Raw genomic sequence first — 24,257 nt, forward strand, 5'->3', positions numbered from 1 at the left:
AGCGTTTAAACGGTTACAACTAAACTTTGAGGGGAGCAAGCCCATTGCAAGTCACAGGTGAAGTTCCTTCAAAGACGCTCTGATTGACCGGGATGCTGTGGGATTTAGCGCGACAGCTGGCCACAGGTCATCCAGTTGAAGTAACTCGTTAAAAAATAAATGAGAATAAAATACTACATATTCCAAATTCCACAGTAGCCTGGGGGCCAATGCTTTTCAGTTTTAACATTTTTTCACCAGAAGTAACAGTTCTGTATGTTTTCGTATGCCAAAGGGTCGATTGGTAAATAAAAGCAGTATGTGGTATGGCTCATAAAATCACCCTTCCTCATAAAATGGCAAGAACGATCCAGGGTACACATTTTAATCAGTTCATTTTTTTAAAAGAATTATTATTAACTTCGCTGTGGTGTATTTCACTGGCTTCCTTTTATAATTAAAAACTTTTCCCCCTCAAATTCCCTTTCCAGCAAGCAGCCTGTTGCCTGAAGTTTTAATCCTTCATTACTAGTTAAAACAAAATCACCAATTAGGCACATGAACACGTCTGTATTAATCTCATTAAGGTGATGGCACCAAATAAATTGGAACTATTTTTGTGCTTTTACTGTGTTCCTATGGCTTTATCAGGCCCTGTGGTCATATACAAAGACCTCGAAGCTTAGTCATTTAGAGTCATTCAGTTGTGGACTGAATGTGGCATTACCATCTATGGCTGAAAATTGCTTTCAGCTTTTAAACTGCACTGACTAGTCTGTAGTTAATCTTAGATCATTCACTCGCAAAATTAAATGAGCCAGAACGATGGTCTTTTTTTTTTTTTTATAAAATAATACATCACAAAACACTTATTTGCCCTGCCCAAAAGAGAGATCAAATTCATTTAAAATCCCATAAACCAGAGTTGTGAATTTTTAATTTTATTTAGTAGCAGAGAAATAGAGGGTAAGCTATCTTTCTCCAGCACATCATTGCTATAAATTTACATATGGAACGTGGTTTGATGCTTAACCAACCTTTAATCTACCTTTGATGTATACTCCTACTTCAGTGTGGTCATGTGACACCCTTATTAATGCAAATGTAAAAAAGACTGTTTTGGAGCTCTGATGTAATTAGCCGTAAACCATATTTAAAAAAAAAAAAAAGTGCCTATTTGAGTCACTGAAGTTGCATATAAAGTTCACAGTTATCATCACAGAAGAATAACCTTAAAAAACTCAGTTTAAAATTTTTACTTCATTCATTCTTCTATTTTCTCCCCAAGTAACCGTTGAAGACCATTTTACTATACTAGTGATAGTCAACTAAGATGTGATTGCTAAATAATTTGTTTTATGGGAGTAAAACATTTTAATTTTTGTAGGACTTACATCCTGCTTCTTGTAAAAGCAAAATCACGCTGAGAGAAAAATGCTAACTGAGGCACGAAGAAATGCAAATACTTCTTATTCTGATTATCATGTATTATAGTCATTTCAAATGCATCATCTTTTAAATGAAAACATTGGGTGCATTTGTTTGTTGTTGGTTCCCTCCGTTCCCACTATCCTACTGCCCAACATGGACCAAATGTCTATGTTTTGATTTGGGCAGTCATTAATTTTAGGCTCCAAAAAACTTGAGCCACTGTCAATGAGGTGAGGTCACCTCATAACGCCAGATGGAGGCAAAAAGTTTGGATATTTGAGGGGCTGACCGAGTGAGTCCCCTGGTGGATGACAGGACGCTAAGGTCAGATATTGGAAAATAAGGTTCATGCTACTCTGTCAGTGAGGCTGGTGCAAGCTGCCTTTTTGACAGAGAAGGTGGTGTGTGGTCTAGACCTCAAGAAAAAGGAAGTCAGCCACCCAGATCAAAAATTACCCTGTTGGCCATCCAAAAATGATGCTGACATCAGCTTAGGGAGACAGGAAGAAAATGGTAAACAAACAAAAAAAAATGTACTTTATTTTGGGACAGTCTAGGGAAATTCCATGGATCCATCTCAATATTGTGAAAGTTCCTAAACTAAGAATATTTCTGCCAAAGCCACAATGGTGATATCTCTTTATTTTTACTATATGTTGAAAGCGCACATGACTCAAGTTGTACAATTCCAGAAATTACCATTCATCATGGAGTGTCATAAGCATAAGTACCATAAAATAAAATGCATTTCTATATGAATGTTCTTTTTTAATTTACACAAAAGCAAAATGGACTGAAATCAATAGAAGCCACTCATTGGTTATATAATTATTTTGCCAACGGTGGAGATGTCTTTCTATTTCATTTGTAATAATTTAGAAAAAAAGGTTTCTGTGACCAAAACATCAACTCATTTTTATTGAGACTGTCCTCCCTTTCTTAAAAACTTCCTTGAGACTCCTTGACCTGATTCTAAATATAAGCGCGTTCCTTAAATCTTATCATATTGCTACTTTAAAAGAGATACTGGGTTTATAATTTTTAATAAACTTTAATGATTTAAAAGGACCTAAATCTGTTCAAGATTTGTCCCTTGTCTAAGAACATGGATGAAGCATAGGAGATACATATATATATTTTTTTAAATACCATCCAAATATCAGGTGACCATTCTAAATACTTCATGGTATTAGTTTTTCCATCTCAAGAAAAATATCTGCATATTGTTGTTTATTCTGTAAAATATTCCTTTTTTTAATAGCCTGAACCAAATAATTTCTCATTTTTACAGGCTTCACTTCACTTTTCTCACAGTGAATAAATTGCAACTTATTTCCATGAAATTCACAGATGACACAGATCTTTATTTTGCATAAAGGCATAAAGAAGTGTCTAATATCTTCAATATTCATCTGCTAAGTGGACATTTGCATTGGGTTAGAACGGAAAAAGAGCCCCAACCCTCCCGCAGTGACAGCTGTACAAAGGGATGACATCTGACAGCTGTGACAGTGCTGAAGGGAAACTCAGATGACTCGCAGCATCCATGATCCAATTACAGCACACATCCCTCTGACAGACCCAGCAGCTTGACTCCAGCGTTTGGAAGGACAGTATTGATCTCTTGTCAGAAACCAGTTGCCTGCCTGCAATTGTGCGCTGCTGAACTTTGAAAAGCTATAGTACCCTCTTAAATGATAGGGGCAGTCAGGTTATAGTATTCAGGTACAAAGAGAGGTGCAAAGGGTATCTGCTAAATGCTCTAAACTTGAACAAATCATAACAATATGACAGTCTAATCATACTCAAGGAGCCCAGCTGATCTAGCTGGCTACTGTCTGCGCTAATGGAAAGACAGCTCTTTGTGTTTAGTGGGATGATCTTACTTGATGAAAAGGCCACTGCAATTAGTGCATGCTGGTTGGCTGTGCTGGGTGACAGCAGCAGGGATGGTATAATGGCAGCTGCCAATAACCTTAACTTCAAGAAAATAGACAATTAGGCCTTTGATCCTAACACCGTTTGTCCCTCTACTGCAGACCTCTGCTTGGCTTTTACTGTAAACCTCACAAGGGCAATGTGGTACAACCTCACCAAACAGGACAACTGGGTCAAGAGGTCAATTACCTTTCTCCTCTTGCCTATGTTCCTGCCTTCCTTAAGGAAAGAGAGAGAGAAAGAGAGAGACTCATGCAAAATGTAACAAACATACATATTTCCTTTCAGTGATAGTTTAAAGGAAGCTAATATATGAGCATCAGTATTTTAAGATAGAAAATTTTAAAATATATTTTTAAAAATATAAGACACTAAACTTTACAAAAGGCAAATGGTCTAATGTTTTAAGATACATGTAGCACTGAATGTTAAAAAGTAGCAAAATCCTAGGATAATTAAATCCTATTTTCAGTTTTTCTTTATTACTTTAGGATTGGATAAAGATAGATGAAATATTCTGAAGATTTAGAACACACACAAAACTTATGATGCAAAGTATTGCAGCGCTTTTCATCTAGTGCAGCTCCAGAACAGGTAAAGCGATTAGGGAAGAGTAAAACAAGTTACATTAAATACCGGAGCACACATACATGTACTCATATACAAAACAAATTATACCAGTAGAGACAAATCTATGATGAGAAAAATTAAGTCTAGTGCTCGTTTTGGCAGCACATATACTAAAATTGGAACAATACAGAGATTAGCAAGGCCCCTGTGCAAGGAGGACTCGCAAACTAGGGAAGTGTTCAATATTCTTTAGTGAATATTCTTTGTATACCTCAAATTCAGAATTTTTTTCTTCACTTTTAGTTTTTTCTGTAATTGTTGAACAGGTAATATGTATTATTAGCTCTAGGTAAGCAGGTATTGGAAGCCAAAAACTGTAGGAAATGTTTATTGTTGGAATTTCATTAAATTATAAGTATTAAAAAAATTGAGTCTATATCAGTTTTAGATACTTTCTAATGGGCATAATGGCAAAACTGAAAAACTGACATTATATAAAGCATAAATATATGTTTCAAATAGTCAAATGTTGAAGAACAGTTTGGCATTATTAAGAGATCAAATAAGGTATGGAAACTAGGTTTCAGAAATGAATAGTGAACTAGAGATCAAATGAATGAAAAAATAAATTTGGGGGAGATTTAGAGCAGAGGAAAACTGAGATATAATACTATCTAAGATAGAAGGAGACATAGCATCAATCTGCTTCAGAAATACAAATCTTTAATATGCAAGCAAAGATACTCCTGTTCACTCATACCTAAATGAACAATAATTAAAACACGTAGAAGATCATCCAAATATAAGTTGGATAATACAAAATTAGTGAGAGTGTCAAGTTCTCTTCTTCTTGAGAGTAGAATTTGTAGCAGTCGTTCTTGAGGTTAAGTCAGAAACACCTATCCAAAATCCCTGTGACTTTAATCAGAAACCTCCCATACTGCACAAAGATCTATGTGTAAGAACATTCATTGCAGTATTGTTTGTATTGTGAAAGAATGAAAACAACCTGAATACTGAGTAGGAGGGGATTAACTATACCATAATACATACCTAAAATAGAATAATATGCAGCCAATAAAAAGAATGAAGTGGATTGGTAAGCGGATATGAAAATTTTTCCAAGATATAAATACAGTATTATCTTATATGTATAAAAGTATAAACAAAAACAAACATCTATGTATAGATGTTTGTGTATTTGTGCATAAATGAAAATATGAAAGATATTTATACCTTCATATATATGCTTTACGCATATTAACATTTTTTAGAACTACAAACAAGAAACTGGTAACAGTAGTTATCTATCATGAGTTAGAGATGGTAAGGAAGGCTTACTAATTTTTTAATCAAAAAAATTTCATTTTATTGGGTAACATTGAGTTATAACATTACATAAATTTCAGGTTTACACTGTTATATTTTGACTTCCATGCAGACTACATCACCACCAAAAGTCTAGTTGTCATTCACCATTGTACAAATGTGCCCTTTTCACTCTCTCCCCACCCCTACCCCTCTGGTAGCCACCAATCTATTTTCTGTATCTATGTGTTTGTTTGTTGTTGTTATTGTCATTTTTTATATTCCACATGTGAGTGAATCATATGGTATTTGGCTTTCTCCATCTGACTTATTTTGCTTAGCATAAAACCTTCAAGGTCCATCCATGTTGTCCCAAAAGGAAAGGTTTCATTCTTTTTTATGAGAGAGTAGTATTTCATTGTATATATATGCCCCATCTTCCTTATCCATTCACCTGCTGATGGGCAGTTAGGTTGTTTCTCAGTCTCGGCTATCATGAATAATACTGCAATGAACATAAGGGTGCACATATCTTTTCAAAATAGTGTTTTCATGTTCTTAGGATAAACACCCATAAGTAGAATAGCTGGATCATATGGTAGTTCTATTTTTAATAGTTTTAATATTCCCTGGTGATTGCACCAATTTACATTCCCACCAGCAGTGTATGAGGGTTCCCCTTTCTCTGCATCTTCTCCAACCCTTGTTATTTCTTGTCTTTTTAATAACAGCCATTCTGACAGTCATGAGGTGATATCTCATTGTGGTTTGGGTTTGCATTTCTCTAATAATTAGTGATGTTGAACATCTTTTCATGTGACTGTTTGCCATCTGTATATCTTCTCTGGAAAAATGTCCTTTCAGATACTCTGCCCATTTTTTAATTGGGTTTCTTCATTGTTGTTAAATAGTATGAGTTCTTTATATATTTTGTATATTAACCCCTTATCAGATATATAACTTGCAAATATCTTCTCTCAATTGATGATTGTCTTATCATTTTATTGATGGTTTCTTTTGCCATGCAGAAGCTTTTTGGTTTGATGTGGTCCCATTTGTTACATTTTTCTTTTGTTTCCCTTGCCTGAGGGGACATATTCAAAAAGATACTGCTAAGACTGATGTCAAAGAGAATACTGCCTGTGTTTTCTTCTATGAGTTTTATGCCTTCGGGTCTTACATTCAAGTCTTTAACCCATTTAGAGTTAAGTTTTGCGTGTGGTGTGAGATAGTGGTCTCCTTTCATTCTTTTGTGTGTGGCTGTCCAGTTTTCCCAACACCATTGAAGAGACTTTCCTTTCTCCATTGTCTGTTCTTGGCTCCTTTATCAAAACTTAGCTGTCCATAAATGTGTGGGTTTATTTCGGGGCTCTCAGTTCTGTTCCACTGGTCTGTGTGTCTGTTTTTCTGCCAGTACCATGTTGTTTTGATTATTACAGCTTTGTAGTATACTTTGAAGTGAGAGAGTGTGATGTCTCCAGCTTTGTGGGTTTTTTTCCTCAGGATCGTTTTGGCTATTTGGGGTTTTTAGGGTTCTTTGTTCTATTTCAGGAAGGCTTACTTTTAATTTATATCGCTTTACACTATTTGCATGTATATATATTACTTTAATAAGTTTTTTAATACTAGTTAAATGTTTTTGTGTTAATGACCTCTTGCTACTAATATAAAACTAGCCATGATTGGTGTTTGTGTAGACGGAAGACACACAGAGAAGAAAAAAAAGCACATTTCCTAAAAGTACTGTATGCTTAGAGATTTAAAATTATAAAGATAAGACACAAACAATTTGTACTCTTCATCCCTTTAGTAAACGTGTGTTATCTATTGTAGGTCAGATTTACGCTAGTCTGGGAATATGAAGATTGATTAGTAATGTGTCTGCCCACAAGCATCTCATGGTCTAGTTAGGGAGATTTAAAAGAAAAGAGGAGTACCACGAAGAATGCTGAGTACCATAGTAGATACAAGGCAAGATGGTTTAGAGTACAATAGGTGGAGATACCTCAGGCACAAGATGTCAAGGAACTAGTCCTAGAGGACACTAAATTTAAGTTTCAGATAGCAAATGTGGTGAACCAAGTGAAAGGAATGCATAGGCCGTAGGATTTGAAGTGCAGGGAACAGCATGGGCAAAGGAAAAAAGGAGTATATAAGCAATTTGACATGACTAATCCTTAGAAAACAAACAGTTTAGTGGTGAGAGATGAATCTGGAGAGGAAAGTAAATATTTCAAAGAAGAAAAGGGTGATTAATGACCAAAACTACCTGTAAATTTTTCAAATTTTTCATTCGTTAAGATAGTATAGAGATGCAGTTGTCCAAGTATGTTGAAAAATAAGAATTACCTGGACTCCATGTTAAAAGAAACATATTCTTGGGGGCCCAACCCCAACTCATCAAATTGAACTGGTAACCTGTAGGTATAACAAGTACCCTGGGGGATTGTTATCGTCTTACAAGTTTAGAAAACACTGGTAGAAGGTTATAAAATCTATGATGCTATTATCTGTAGCCAAAACTTGATCCACTTGGGAAAAAACAAACAACCCAAATCAAAAACTCCATCTTTGAATGTCTTTCTACAGTAACAAATATTAAACAAATTATATGACGATATTAACTCCACGAAGTCTGTTATGGGATAATTTACTTTTTTTACAAATGAGTAAAAAAATTGTATTTGCTTGAAAGTATGCAGTAGAACAGAAAAAATTCATAACCTCTATTCATCAGACTTTTCAGTACAAATTATTACTAACTCAAATTATAAGATACTGTAAACTTATAAACATTTTAAACTGAATGGTTCTATTATAAAACTAAAAGAAGATAGATATTATGAAATTCCTTTGAACCAGTTTACATTTTTAATTATTTTTGACCTTACTCTTTCCTTAAATTTTTAAGTTGTTCTCTGACTCTAAAATACATTAAATTTCATTAATATTAGTTTTACCTCCTCCACTGAATAGGTGAATAAGTTCATCAATAAAAATTGACTATATTTTAATAGTGTCTATTTCCTGTAAGTCTAGAAATACAGGTCTCTTAAGGCTAAACCGCAGCAAAGAAAAAATATATATATATTTCTAGGTTCGTTACAGCCCTCAAGATGATGAGCTTGTTGGTTTGAGTATTATGCTTCTATGGTCTAATTCTAGGCATTGATCTCTTTGTGGATCATTTAACTTTGTTCTGCTCCATTTCAAAAGACTGTGCCCTAAAACCTATCCATCTCTCAAATACCTGTCACTAGTCAGAAGGAAAATGGAGGAAGAGTGTGGATGGTTTCTGAGAAAAATACACAACTATTCAATTTAATTAAATTCAACTCAATTCAATATAACAAAAACTTAAAATACTTCTAAGCCAGGAATGTAAAACTACGAGCCATGAACTGGAGCTCAGAAGTGTTATAGTTCATTAACAGCTATGTAAAGAGAAATAATGCTGTTCAGTACAGTAAACATAATTACAGACATACATCCAGGGCACAGGAGACTGAGAATTATCTAATGGGAAAGTAAGAAAGAAGAACATATTTATGAACTTAAGATAATTCTAAAACGATAAGAATTCATCAGATTTATAGGGTATTGGGAGAGGTTAATTGAGCAGAAAGAGCAGCATTCCCAAAAGTGCATGGAAATGCCCATGTCAAAAAACTGTAGCGTTTTAGTATTGATGGAATGTGTGTTTTGAGGAGGAGGAGAAATACTCGATCCTACTGAGCCTTTTTTTCAATTTTTGAGGGACCGTATCCTTCTGTGTTCATGCTCTCATTGAAAATCTCTCCAGAATCCTCATCTACCCACGTCACCTCATGTCTTCCTGGAAGGAAACATGCAGAGGGACCATGCTCGTGAAATAACTGTAAGGTTCCCTGATAAAATGTGTTGGATCAAAAAATATCCTAACTTAAGTCTGATTATAAAAGTGGGCCCTGATGAAATCTTGATCTTCAATTATAAGATTTTCTAGTAAAATAATGATAATAATAATAGTAATAATAGTGTAAAGAAGAAGAAAGCTTTTGGTGACTGTGAAGCTGGGGCGATTCTGGCCAGGCGGAGAACATCAGATCTCCTTGTCCTCCCAGCCCTTTGACCCTCCCTTGAAACCTCTCAATAAAATGGTTTGACACCCCCGGCTCCAGTTTTGGTGGAATGCCCTGCAACTCCTCTTAAAGCAAGGGGAGACATCCTGATAACCAGCAATCGCATGCAGCTTCTCGTCTATATTCCATGCGAGATTTCCACAGGACCATTTCTCAACCATGTTCCTGGTTTCAGTAGCAGGCAGGTCTATGTGACTGCTTTTAGGGTACAGCTGCAGGCTTCTGTGTAAGTCTATAAAACTGCTACGTATATAATAAACTTTGTGGATTCATTTGGGCTTGTTGTCTCCTCACTGGCTGAATCTATGGAAGCGTGGCAAGTAAACCTAGCAGCTGCCACCACAGTACAGTTTATGGGCTGCTTGATCACTTGACACACTGAATAAACAGTCGTGAGGCCCATCGGAAATATTGTTCCCCCTTCAGGGAGAAATTATGTTTGGAGACACAACTAACATTAATTTCCAACTAATGTCTATAAAATATCTTCTATACAGTGAGCATATTAACATTCTATTCTGTAGCATGTTAAATCTTATTAAACATGCTAACATTTATTGGTCACTTGTACATGCCAGCCACTATTCTAAGAGTTTTATACACACAATCTATTTAATCCTCACACCAACTCCTTTATTAGTTCAAATTTACATATGAAAAAATCCGGGTTTGGAGAATTTAAGTAACTTCCCCATAGTTAGCACAGAGCTAGAATGAGCCAGAACCAAAGTTGGAATAGAGTCAGTCCAATTTCAATGCCCCCATTTTTAACTACAAGGTAATTCTGCCTCCACACTAATAGTATTCACACCAAGTCTGATTTGTGCAAACATCAGGCTTTCTTACTATGGATTCCTATACCAAGTAAAACTGATCACCCTATGTGATCGAGTGTGATCACCCATTTCCTTAAAACACCATTTTCTCTAGCAACAGTCACTTAATCAATTAGGTTACTCTTTTCTACCAAGTTTAGATTATATGCTAATGTAAGAGAGATGTCAACACCCCATCCCTGATCCCATGATCATCTCCTACATGACATTTGAATGTTTTTTTTTCCTGCTGATGAAAATTCACCCTAAGCTAACATCCACTATCAATTTTCCTCTTTTTGTATGTGACCCACCACCACAGCAGGGCCACTGACAGACGAGTGGTGTAGGTCCACACCCAGACACTGAAACCAGGCCACCAAAGCAGAGCACGCCAAACTTAACCACTAAGCCACTGGGGTTGGCCCTGAACATTTTAATAGGATTCTTTTTAAATTATATTATTTTTAAAATTCTGGTCATTTAAACAGTTTGCATTTTTTTAAGCCAGATATAGACCTATCCTTATGAAAACACAGGGAACGTGGCAACAAGTGATCCCTAGGAATGGATATCCTGTCTATCCAAGATTCAACATCAAATATGTACTCTGAAGACTGTACATTATCTGCTGTGTGCTGTTATCTACTTTCAGTTTTTCAAGAACAAAATTTGAAGGAAAGCTTTCCTTCCCACGTCCTCTGAATGGTGGGGCCACGTTAGAAATAGCTTCACTTCTGAGCTCCAGGCTCCTTTTGTGTTCCCAATTTGTTTAGACCTAGGTTATGAAATCATCGTCGTTTAAAATGACCCTGTATTGCCCATCAATACAGAGTCCCAGGAAAATCAAGCAAAAGAAGATACAAATGAAAGGAAAGCATTTTCAGAATTAATTTAACCTCTACTTTTATAACATTTATAAGAACTTTGATTTGATAGCTACGGATGCACATAAAAGCTTATTTTTATAGTTGTTTCTTAGTAAAATATTCTTTTAAATTATGGCTATGTATTATGTTTTTCAAGGTACTAAGAATTTTCTTAACTAAGTATAGAACAAAGTTTGCTAAGAAAACTACAAGAAATTCAATATAGAATTTGTGTTTGTCAAAATGAATAAAACCTTTGGCCCCAGAAAAGTCTTGGTAGAATTTACCAATAAAGAGATTTGATAAATAGTAAGAGATGAATACTTGCCAATGACAACTCCAGAAACTTATATAAAAGATATATTTTAGATGGAATGTTTTATTATGCATATAAAAGAGGTAAAGTAATGGCAAAAATTTTTGAACATTAAGAAGTAAAAGAAGTAACAATAAGGAATTCTGAATCAGATTCACATAAAAAGAGTTACTGTTTATATTTTGTGTTGACTTTTGTAATTCTTCAATATCATTTTTATAAACACTCATCTGAAAATTCATAAGGGACCACACAGAGGATGATATTTTGTTATTGTCCACCTCTGCTTTATAGTTAATGCATAAAGTCACACTAATTTAAATGAATATACTAAATATCTTAGTACATTGAAAATTGACAGAATTAGTTTTACATATTTTTATCCATTTATTTCAATTTATGAACTGCAACCCATGGCCTCTCAGTACATGTGCATGACAAAATTATCACAAAACAAATTATAAATAGTAATCAGTTACCTCTTTCTGAGCCACTGAACTTTATCAACGGCCTGACCCAAGATCCCAGGCCTGAAGGCCAATCAACTTGTACTCTGTCAGTTCATAAGGCAAAGAAATTTCTAAATACAGTCCCCTACGTGAAGAGCTGCCAACCTCTAGTTTGATGAAGCTGAGATTCACTGACCACTGTCTATAGTAGCCATATAGCAAATTTTAATTGTGAAAATATAGAAGCAAAATTTACTACAGTGATTTTACAGAAGCTAGTTTATGCTTTCAATTCATTGTTTCTAAATCAATTTACACCAATAAATACAATTTGACTTTTAGGATTTCTATTCTGAAAATAAGTTCCTTTCAAGAAATACAGTTTCATTTTAATAAAGTTCTTCATGTTGACAGAATTAACTTAATAGCAATTGGCCTGAAAGCTAAAATGAATCTAAATTTCTCAGCTGTTAGACTTTCCACATTTCCATATAGTGACTGTAATTCTGAGTAAACACAAAACAGTTGAAATTTTGAAATAAAAGGAAATCCTTACTTTTTATCTGTAATGTTTAACAATTGCAGCTATTTTTCCTTCCTGCTTTCCTCCATGTGTTTATGATCTTCATAGCACTTTGATTCTGTTTAAAAAATGTGAAGGAGTTGCTCATCTAGGGCCTCACTCTCAAAGAATATTGAAGAAAAAGATGACAAGAGACAAGGGGCTCTGATGGAAAGAAAGAAGAGAGAGACAGAAAGTTCTTTAAAACTTTATTCAAGTGAAAAGGAATCTTGTGAATTAGATCAAAACAAACCAGGAAATAGTGAAGGATTGAGCGAAAACTCAAGGTTTAAAAAGAGTTCTGTAAGTATTGAGAATATGTACTACATGTAAGAAAAAATTTGACATATTAAAGTCAGAATTTTTTTGGAATAGGCAATGAAAGAGAACCTATCCTAAGACTAACATGAAAAGATAGACAATGTGTATATGGAGAGGCAAAACATCCAGAATAGCCAACACAATATCAGGGAAGAACAAACTTGGAGAACTGATACTCCCCAACTTCAAGACTTACTTTATAGTCTTGCTTCACAAATAGACCAATGAAATAGACTAGAAATCCCCAAAACAGACCCAAATAAAGATGCTCAACTAATCTTTGAAAAAGGAGCAAAGGAAATACAATGGAACATTTTTGGCTAAAAAATGATGTTGGAACAACTGGACATCCACATGCAAAAAAGTGAATCTAGACACAGACTTTGTACCCTTCACAAAAATTAACTAAAAATAGGTAATAGGCCTAAATATAAAATGCAGAACTATAAAACTCCTAGAAATTAACATGGGAGTAAAGCTAGATGACCTTGGGTATGGTGACAACATTTTAGATGCAACACCAAAGATACAATCCATCACAGAAATAATTTATAAGCTGGACTTCATTAAAATTAAAAAACTTCTGCTCTGTGTAAGACCCTATCAAGGGAATGAAAAGACAAGCTACAAATTGGGAGCAATATTTGCAAAAGACGCATGTGATAAAGGACTATCATCAAAAATAGACAAAGAACTCTTAAAAGTCAACAGTAACAAAACAAACACCTCAATTAATAAAGAGGCCAAAGACCTTAACAGACATCTCACCAAAGAATACAAACAATGGCAAATAAACAAATGAAAAGATACTCCGCCTCATATGTTATCAGGGAACTGCAAATTAAAATAAGAATCAGATACCACTCCATGCCTATTAGAAAGGCTAAAATCCATAACACTGACAACAAATGTTAGTGAGGATGTGGAACAACAGGAATTCTCATTCATTGCTGGTGGGAATGCAAAATGGTACAACCACTTTAGAAGACAGTTTGGCAGTTTCTTACAAAAGTAAACAGACTCTTACCATACCACCCAGCAATCATGTTCCTTGGCATTTATCCAAAGAAGTTGAAAACTTATGTCCACACAAAAACTTGCACATAGATGCTTATAGAAGTTTTGTTTATCATTGCCAAACTTGTAAACAATCAGGATGTCCTTCCATAGGTGAATGGATCAATAAACTGTGGTACGTCCAGACAATGGAATGTTATTCAGTGCTAAAAAGAAACAAGCTATGAAGCCATGAAAAGACATGGAGGAAACTTAAATGCACATTACTAAGTGAAAGAAGCCAATCTGAAAAGACTACATACTATATGAGTCCAACTATACCACATTATAGGAAAGGCAAAACTATGGAGACAGTAAAAAGGTCAGTGTAAAGGAGCCTATCACAGTGTATTTAGTAATACGGTACAGAAATGTACTTGGCATTGAAGTGACGTCAAAGCCAGGAAACAATGTTAGTATCCAGTTTCAATTTTTGTTAAAAATTAAGGTGTTTTATTAAGACTGTAGTGAATTAACCCATCTGGAAGTGCCACATAAGATTTTCTTTTCTCCTGATTTCATTATCCACTCTAGACAGTTGGACTGCTACTAATCCCTCTGTCAAGTGGGCTGATTCATCTGGAGTAGACCATATCCACGTGGAAATTTAATAGTTGTTATATCTTTGCAAGTTTATGTTTTTATAATATAGTTTTTCTTTTCCCAAACTGAAGGCTTTATTCCTTCAGCATTTATTGTTGAAAAATTGGAGTATGCATGATATGGAACTCACATTGGGCACTTTGAAACTTCCTTAAGTTTGGTCACACTGCATCACAAGTTAGTAAATTACTGACCAAGCCAATCTATCTTAATATTACTATTTAAAAGAAGAAAAAGAGAGATATAATTCTTATTTTGAAAACAGTAAATCAAAAACCAGAACAAAAGGGCTGGCCTGGTGGCATAGCAGTTAAGTTTGCATGCTCTGCTTTGGCGGTCCAGGGTTCATAGGTTCAGATCCTGGGCATGGACCTACACACCACTCATCAAGCCATGCCGTGGTGGTGTTCTACACACAAAAGAGAGGAGGACTGGCACAGATATTAGCTCGGAGCCAATCTTCCTCACCAAAAAACCAGAAAAAAAGCATGTTTGCAGAATACACTAAGTCCCAAAGATGAGGAAGCTAAGATTTCTCTCATATCATACATGCTAAATATGACTTGAACTGCAAACATCCTCTGATTTCAATGCTCTTACTGGTAATTCAAATTGTTGACATTAAAATGAAAGGGAAAAACAGTGTTGAGGTCAGCAAAGTGCTGCATTCTTGCTACAGAATGCACTTTTCTTCTTCTCTCCAAATTTGGGCATCATCGTCAGAGTAGCATAAGAACTTCTCTCAAGAACCATCATTCAATCTCAAGTGTTGTTACAAAAGTTATGAGTTTTAAATTTTGGCAAAAGAGCAAACTTTGAACCTAAGGATGGGGTACCCAGGTAATTGATTTAGTCTTTAAGAAATGAATATTTAGCAAAAATGAAACAAACCCATTTACTCAGATAATATGATTCCAAATATATTTACTTCTTATTGGGGATTAGTTTCGAGACCACGTGATTATATCTACTTGTTATACTTACTAATACTATTCTAAGTTATTTCCATTCAAAAAACCACACAATTTTTTTCAGCGATCTATATCTTTATTATAAAATAATGGTTATTATAATAACAATATTGAGTCTAACTTATGCAAGAATACCAATAAATCTTTGAGTTTAGATTTTAAAAAATTCCTCTGATTTAAAGTATTGCTTCTTATTTAATTCAGGCTCGTATCACCCCTAATATCTGTGAGGATATAGAACCAACATAATAATTATACACTAATCTAAGAAATGCTTTAATTGCACTCCGAAGTCTAGTGAAGGTAGGATACGATCTCTAACAGGATTGAGACCAGAGCACCACATCAAAGGAATATAAAGCAAAATCTTTCACTTTGGAGTAAAAATCTATACAGCTACAAAATCCTTATTCCTCTGGAAGGAGGAAATAGAAATAGTCATTTTATCCGCAGGGCTCAAGCTGAAAATATATACATAGAATTGGACAACTACTGCTGATTATTATTCATTCATTACTAATTTACATCGCTTAACTGAGAACCAACTATGAAGTGAGCACTACCAAAGTTCTATTTTAATATGCAAAGAGGTTTTGTATTAGCCAGAATGTGGTCAAAACTACAACCAGATAGGGAAAGAGAATAAGATATTGCCAAGGTGTTACCTACTCTGTTATAAGTTTATCAGTTAATGTATTATGTAACAGAACACCTCAAAATTTAGTGGCTTAAAACATTAATAATTTATTATTCTTTATGAATCTGAAGGTTGCTTGTAGAGTTCCTCTGCTGAATTTGCTGTCGCTGTAGACTGCTGGGTTAGAATGTTCAAGATAACCTCACTAACTATTCTGGAATTTGGTTCTGGCTCAGTTTTCCTCGATGTGGCCTCCCATTCACCTTTAGTTTAGAAGGCCTTTTTTTATTTGGCAGCCGTAAGGCAGCATTTCAAAAGGGTGAAAGTTGAAGCTGCAAGAGCTCTTGAGAACTAGGCTGGGTAATTCACACAATGTGATTTCCACATCATATTGGTCAAAGACAAGACCCGATTGAAGGTATTAAAGAACAGACCTCATCTTTCAATAAGTGGCAAAATATTGTGACTATGTTTTTCAATCTACCACAGAAGTGAACAAGTTTTTGTTCATGAGTAAATAATAGATTAAAAGAATCTTGGTTGGTTGATAAAGATGAGAACTATACGATCTCGGAGGACAGCTGTTTTTGCTTACTCTTTTTGATTATCGCATTTTTGCATCACACTTGCTTTGTTATAATGAAACTCCGCAATATGGCAAGCCTGTGAATATTCCTTCATATTCGGATGAAATCGAGACAAAGGAAAAGAGAGCAGAAAATATTAAATCACTTAAAACGATAAAAGAACATATTGTGAAGGAATATGTAAGAAATGACTATATGCACAAATAAAAATAATTTTTAGGTATTGTTTGGCAGTTTTAGAAAGTGCTTTTAAGTACAGAACTGTTTGATGTGATTCTTACAATAACTCTGTGTGTGAGAGAGAAAAGATATCATTATCCCTATTTTACAGATTGAGTTCAAATATTTCAGTCATTGTTCTGAGAACACATTCCTGTTAGGTGGCAGAGACAGATCTAGAAGTCAGGTTTCCTAAGTTTAATAACTGATCCATTATATTTTAATACTAAGTAAAGTTTATCTCTTTCATCTAATAAAAAGTTACTTAGAATATGCATCTTTAGAATATTTTCTAGACTTTTCTTACTGTTTATGGCCGTCTTTAGGCCTTTTTTTCTTAGTTCTCCATTATGAAGACAGAGAATCTGATTTTTGTTTGATTAACCATTAGACTCAAGCATAGTGGTGCATTCCCTGTGGGTGGTCATAACTGTCTAATAATTATGATAATGTTGAATACCAAAGGTCTATGGACAAAACTAATCTAATTTTTAAAATTAATCCAAAATTACCTATGTCATCTGTGTTATTGTTTGAGTACTATATTTTACAGATTAAAAAAATATATATATCCTCACCTAATTAGCAATTCAAATCAGATAAAAAGTCTTAAAAAAAGGCTTTATTTGTTTCAGAAATTTTGATGTTAACTTATGAAAACATATACAAATTCTCTGAAAGAAATAATATCCTAACTAAAATGTCTATCATAGAATATTTTATCATTTATTATACAAAAAAAGATTATGTATCAAAACTATAAATTTGATGTTGTCTATTTCAACATTTAATTAATTTAGTATTAAGTATGATTTTAAAACTCCTGATTGATTTGTCACTGGATATTAAAAATTAACTCAGGAAAACATATATCAAAGAATATTAAATTATACTTAAGGACAACTAACATAAATAAATCACAATGGGAACTTCTTTACAACTTCAGAATTCAAATTTGCATATAATTTAGTTTTTAAATAACTTGTTTAGACTAAAATATGCTGAGTGAATAAAATATCTATTTGCCACTTTTTTTTTTTTGAGGAAGTTTAGCCCTGAGCCAACTACTGCCAATCCTCCTCTTTTTGCTGGGGAAGACTGGCTTTGAGCTAACATCTGTGCCCATCTTCCTCTACTTTATATGTGGGACGCTTACCACAGCATGGCATGCCAAGCAGTGCCATGTCCGCACCCAGGATCCAAACCGGCCACCAAGAGGTGGAACATGCGCACTTTGCTGTGCCTCCGGGCTGGCCCCTATTTGCCACTTTTGATTATGAAAGTTACTTGATTATAAACTGCTACAAAGTATCTATACCTCTGATCATGTTTTAAAAAATTATGTTAAACAAAGTGACTCCTAGAAAAGTTAGACACTCATCAACTCACAAAACAAATAAGGATTTTATTATAATGTGAAGTACGGTAATGGAATCCCTATATTATGAACTTATTAGTAGAAGTGTAAAGAAAATATTATATGACTTGACAATCACATTTGCAAATTAAAAACAACTAATATTTTGACATAGTGAAATTTTTCAAGCAAATACTTTATATTACCTGTTCTTATGCCAAATCTGCTTCTGTTAATGTAAATGTTTAGCCAGTAGTTAAGCAATAGATTACCACCATCATGCAATTCTCATAAGTTTAGAAAATGAGAACCTGTCTATCAACATGTTTACAAAGCATTTGTCCTCAAGAAATAACACATTCTCAAAAAAGTTAAGTAAAAACAGTGAGCAATGGTAAGTCATACAATAAATTAAATGATGCAAAGGTATAATTCAAGAATGTAATGAGCAGAAAAAAGCATTGTATTACAGTAAAACAAATATAACAATTATCTACCTTTATGCACTGAATAACATAGCAATGAATCATAAAAAAAAGTGAGAGAAAGGGAAAGAAAATTAAAAAGACAAACAGAACTATAGAAAAACACAACCACAATAGGAAATTTAAGAATCTCTCCATCTAAAAAAACAGGTAACAAAAATAAAAATGACAAAGATTTAATTAATGAAATTAAGTAGTATGAATATTTTGTTTACATATATCAAATTGTTTACTTTACACACAGTACATAAAACATCTTTTGTATATTTGTGGAGTTTGTATTGATTCCAGTAATGGCAGAGTTTCTACTGTCAAACTGAGCCTTTTACAGATAGCAATTTTAAGCTCTGCACAAAATATAAAAAATAACTATTTAAAAACACTGATGAGTGACAAAATGCAGGTAGAAATAGGAGCAGAGCCTCACCTGTGAAAGAAGGGCACTTTCCTGGGTAGGACTTGCATTTATAAGGCTCCTCACCTGAGGGTATTCTCCAGTTCTTGCAGTACAGGGCAGCTAAGCTCAAGTAGGAAGTCACAGTCCTTGGTCCTAAGGAAACAGGATAAAATTTAGGGTTCCCTGAATGAATGGAAAGTAAAGAAAGAAAAATCAGGAAGGAGATAGCCACAGAAGGAGAAGGCATAATAGTCATATAAATGCCACATAAATCCTTGTCTCACCCCTAATCTGTACATGCATCACGAAGATTGCAAGAAGAAATACCACAGCAGGAAGGCTGAATACTGAGCAGAGCTTTCACCTTCTTTCAGGTAAGTGAGAAGTGAGTTTGAGTTCAACCAAGTTAATTGCACAACAGATAAGAATAATACACTTCAAAGGAAGATAAAATCCAGAGATCCTACAACATATTATCTAAAGTGCCCAACAAACACTCAAAAATTACTAGACATGCAAATACACATAAAATTGGCACATCTCCAGCCTGACTGACAATGGGAAAAAAGAGAAAAGGTGTAAATAACCATTATCAGAAATGTAAGAGGGGGACATCACTACAAACCCCGAAAGACATTAAAAAGATAATAAGTGAGTTTTACAAACAATGTTTTCCCTTAACTTTGACAACTTAAAGAGACCAATTCTTTGAAAGACATAAATAAAGAAAACTCACTCAAAAAGGAATAGATACCTAAATAGTCCTACGTGTATTTTGAAAAACGAAAATGAAATGCTACTTAAAAACCTTCCAAGAAAGAAAACTCCAAGGCTAGATAGTCTCACTGGCAAATTCTACCAGTCATTTAAGGGAGAAAAATACCAATTCTACACAATCTTTTCTAGAAGATTGAGAAGAAAGCTCTTAAAAAAATCATTTTATAAAGCCAACATTACTCTGATATCAGCACTAGACAAAGACTTTACAAGAAAAGAAAACTGTAGGCCATTATCACCAAAGAGCATAGATGCAAATCTCATTCACAAAACACAAGCAAATCAAATCCAACAATATATAAAAACTATAATACATCATAATCAAGTAGTTTATCCCAAGAATGCAAGGCTTATTCTACATTCAAATATCATTCAATGTAGTTGACCATGTTAATTGACTAAAAACACACATAAACAGATGCACACACTAATGTGGTCAATTGATTTTTAACAGAAGTGAAAGGCAATTCAGTGGATAAAGGTTAGCTTTGAACAAATTGGTGCTGCAACAAATGCATATCCCTATGGAAAAAAAAAAGGACCTCAACCCTCATACCCTATACAAAATTAACTAAAAAATGCATCATAGAGGCAAATGTAGAAGATAGAACTAAACATATTTTAGAAGAAAACTTTGGAGAAAATCTTCATATTCTCGAGTGTGACAGAGAGTTCTTGCATATGACATCAGAAACACTATCCATTAAAGAATGATAAATTGGACTTTATCACAAATAAAAAGAGTGCCTGCAAATGATCTATTAATAGAATAAAAAGATAATTTCTAGACTAAGAGAAAATATTTCCAGTCACATATCTGATAGAGGACTTGTATCTAAAAGTACATGAATCACTCAGAAATCAATAATAAAAGAACAAACCACTCTATTAGAAATGGAAAAATATTTGAAAATATTTGTTGCCGATCTTCCTCTTTTTTGCTGTTTGTATGTGAGCCACCATCACAGTTTGGCTCCTGACGGACTAGTGGTGTAAGTCTGTGCCCAGGACTCAAACCTGGGCCGCTGAAGTTGGAGCACACTGAACTTAACCACTAGGCCACTGGGGCTGGCCCTATAGTCAATTGATTTTTGAGGAAGGTCTCAAAGGAATCCAAAACGTAAAATAAATTATTTTCAACAAACTGTGCAGAAACAACTAGATATCCATATGGAAACAAAAAATAAACTTTGACTCCTACCTCAGATAATACCTATAAAAAAATTTGAGGTAATGCAAATTCAGCTTAACCAAACAAAAACAAAAACTACTTTCTAGAAGACAGCATAGGAGAATATCTTCCCAATCAAGGGGTGGGCAAAAACTTCTCAGAAAGGACACAAGGCACTATAAAAGGAAAAAATTGATAAATTAGAATTTATCAAAAAGTTAACTTTTCTTCATCGATAGATACTGAAAAATTTTGCTGAGCATATATCTGATGAAAGATTTTAACCAGATCATATATATTGACAGAAAAAACAAAAAAAAACCCCACTGCATCTCAATGATAGATTTAAAAATAAAAGATAAGCAAAAAACTTGAATAGACTCTTACAAAGAAGACATAAATGAATGGACAATGAGAATGACAATGAGACAATGAAAGAGTAGTTTTCACTATTCGTAAATCAGGGGAGCAAAAATTATAAGCACAATGTGATTCTAGATCTTATCAATTACAGTGGACGCCATTTAAAAATCCTGGCAACACCAAATGTAAGCAAGGATGTGGAGCAATTAGAATGCTCATAAATTGATAATGGGAATGTAAATTGGAACAATAAATTACAAAAAAAAGTTTGGCAGTTTCTTATAAAATTGAGCACAGGTCTATCGTATGATCCATAGAACTTCACTCAAGTATTTATTGAAGAGAAATGAAAATATGTGTCCACAAAAGTTTTATACAAGAATAGTTGTACAAACTGGAGAATGGATAAACAGATTGTAGTATATTCATGAAAAAGAAAATCAGAAAAGTAGCTTGGAATGAGAGGATAACAGCTGGAAAGGATCCTAAGAGAACTCTTCTAGGTAATAAAACTATTCTATATCCTGATAGGGATGGGGACTACATGACTATTTGGTTTTGGAAAAACTAAGTGAACCGAATGCTTAGGATTTATGTATTCCACAAAGAAAGAATAGTATGCGCCATCAAATTCCTTTTTGTAGTAATATGAGTAGGCAATTTTGAAACTCCTTTCTCTGTGTTCTAGGCTTGAACAAATAAGTAAACGCATTGACAGTAATGAAAGCCCAGTTTCTTACTTTTGGAAATTTGAAATATAAGAATGAACTCATGGTTTTTAAGAAAGGGAAAAAATAAATGGATAAATGTGAAAATGATACCATATATGTCATAATCTCTTTTTCTGCCCACCAAGAGGGCATAGAAGCAATGACACAGGTATCAGTGAGCACACCTAGCACCCTGATCTTGGCGTCTAAACACCATTTTCCACTAAATGTTGTGAGGCATTTTTGGAGAAAAAGCTGCTTCCAGAGCTGGCATAAAGAAATTAATAAATAAGCCTGAAGTGTCTTCTACTGTCTTTGATAAGAAAGTATTCAAAGAATGATGGGGAAAGATCGAAAGAACACAAGAGCCAGACTTAAGAGGGTCTCACTAAACAAATCTGATATAAATTGAGAATCAAAAATGATAACAATACTAATGGAATATGATCTATTACAAAGAATAAAAATCCATCAGCCATCCTAATGTAAATAAGTAAATAAATAGGCAACTCTTTATTGTTTACCAAGCATTCATAGTTGTTTTTAGTGGGAGGTATCTATTTATTCATACTGGTGAAAATGGAATTTCTGACAATCTGTTTTGAATTTCTAAAACACATAGTATGAACTTAATATTTGTGAGTCTAGGAATGAAAGACGGTAAGAAAAGTAAATGACATGACATTCATTCAATGGTCTTATTTTCAACACGATATACCATTATAAATTTAACAATAAATGTTGAAACAATTTATCCAAACTACATGTTTTTATCACCTTTTGAGTAAGAGATTACCTAGTCAACCATATAAAAAACTGCTTCTCCAAGTAGCATCCTTCTCTTCATGATGCTTACCATGATAGAGGTCTCAAATATTTCACAGGGGAATCCCATACAGAGAAAATGAGACACACAGACTGCCAGAAATGGGACACCTGGGAGCTTACTGGGATATTAATACAGTGGAGTTACAGTAAATTAAATTAAATGAAGAGCTGTCACATAAGGCATCATGTCTACTGATTGCATATGAACGATTCTGAATGAACTGCCAGCTATCACCTATTCACTCGGCATCAAACCAGGAAACTAATTTTTGCTTCTAGTTGCAGTGACAATGAGGAATAAAATCTGAGTGGTTTTTGTAATTAGCTTCTGATATATTCTCAAACACTGAGTATGCATTATATATTGTTGATTACTTTCATTTTAAACATCAGGTCCCCAAAATTGTATAATAGTTTCACAATTTTGTTAACCTAAGTGCTTTAAAAAATTGACATATTTTTTCTTCTTTCAGTTTGTAATGATTATTTTTTTTATTCTTTTATTCTTCCCGATTCCTATATTTTTCAAATAATCATATTCTTTTTACTTAGTTAAAACATATTGGAATTTAATATGCCTTTTCAGAAAAACAAATGGCAAAGACAGCCACTAAGGCAAGTTTATTACCCTGGTTATCTAATACCAGCTAAAGCACCGCTACACTAAATCTAAGCCTCAGCTGATCTTTTTCCCTCTGTTAACTGACCTTTTACAATTCAATGTAAGGAAGTGATTGGTTTCATCTGCTAACTTTGAAGTCAACATCACAGCTTTACCTTCTACTCTGAACACTTTATTCCATTCAAGTTCTGTCACATTAGATACCACATTTAGGAAACAAAGGTAAATAGATCAACTTATATACCATTTGAAACCTCACATCTTCTCATGCCTTACTGGTATGTCATCATAAAGCATAAGCATGAAATAATGAGAAGTTCCTTAGGTTTTACGAGTTAAGGACCACATTCCAAGGCTAAACAAATTAGGTTAAGCGCACTCCTTAGTATCAACAAATTAAGCAAATGTTATCACCTCTGAGGGCCTGAATTTTCTCACTATTAAAATGAGACTGTTAAACTAGATGATCCAAGAGTTCATTGTATATCTAACTGTGAAATATATTCATTTAAATAAAGTGAAAATAAAGATAATAGAAATGAAAATAAATGTATATATAAGACTTCCAGTTAAGAAGACCCTCTGAGTTCAGGTATAATGCACTTCTCTTATTATATAGGACACATATCTTCAGGATATCCTCAAATTTACAGGGTGACTCACTTCCTATAACACACATGCCACATACCATATGAAGTGCCAGTCACCTTTGGCCACCTGCATCTCACAAACCACAAGCTGCATGCCTGGAGTTTTCAGGTCTAATGACGTTTCCAGACTTGGATGAAACTCTGT

At 34.1% G+C, this 24,257-nt stretch overlaps 1 long non-coding RNA gene and 1 other non-coding gene across 2 annotated transcripts in view; one reads left to right on the forward strand and one right to left on the reverse strand.

Moving 5' to 3' along the window:
* The window catches only part of LOC139045191 (uncharacterized), a 103,208-nt gene that overhangs the window by 8,549 nt on the left and 70,402 nt on the right, over window positions 1-24,257 (reverse strand). The window contains exon 6 of the long non-coding RNA XR_011503086.1: window positions 19,022-19,144. This is a non-coding gene — a long non-coding RNA (uncharacterized lncRNA). The remainder of the gene's footprint in view (window positions 1-19,021; window positions 19,145-24,257) is intronic.
* LOC123285384 (U6 spliceosomal RNA) lies at window positions 4,065-4,168 on the forward strand. The gene has a single exon (XR_006527135.1). It is a non-coding gene; the product is annotated as a U6 spliceosomal RNA (small nuclear RNA).

The sequence above is a fragment of the Equus asinus genome, chromosome 4, assembly GCF_041296235.1.
Source record: "Equus asinus isolate D_3611 breed Donkey chromosome 4, EquAss-T2T_v2, whole genome shotgun sequence".
NCBI classification, from domain to species: Eukaryota; Metazoa; Chordata; class Mammalia; order Perissodactyla; family Equidae; genus Equus; species Equus asinus.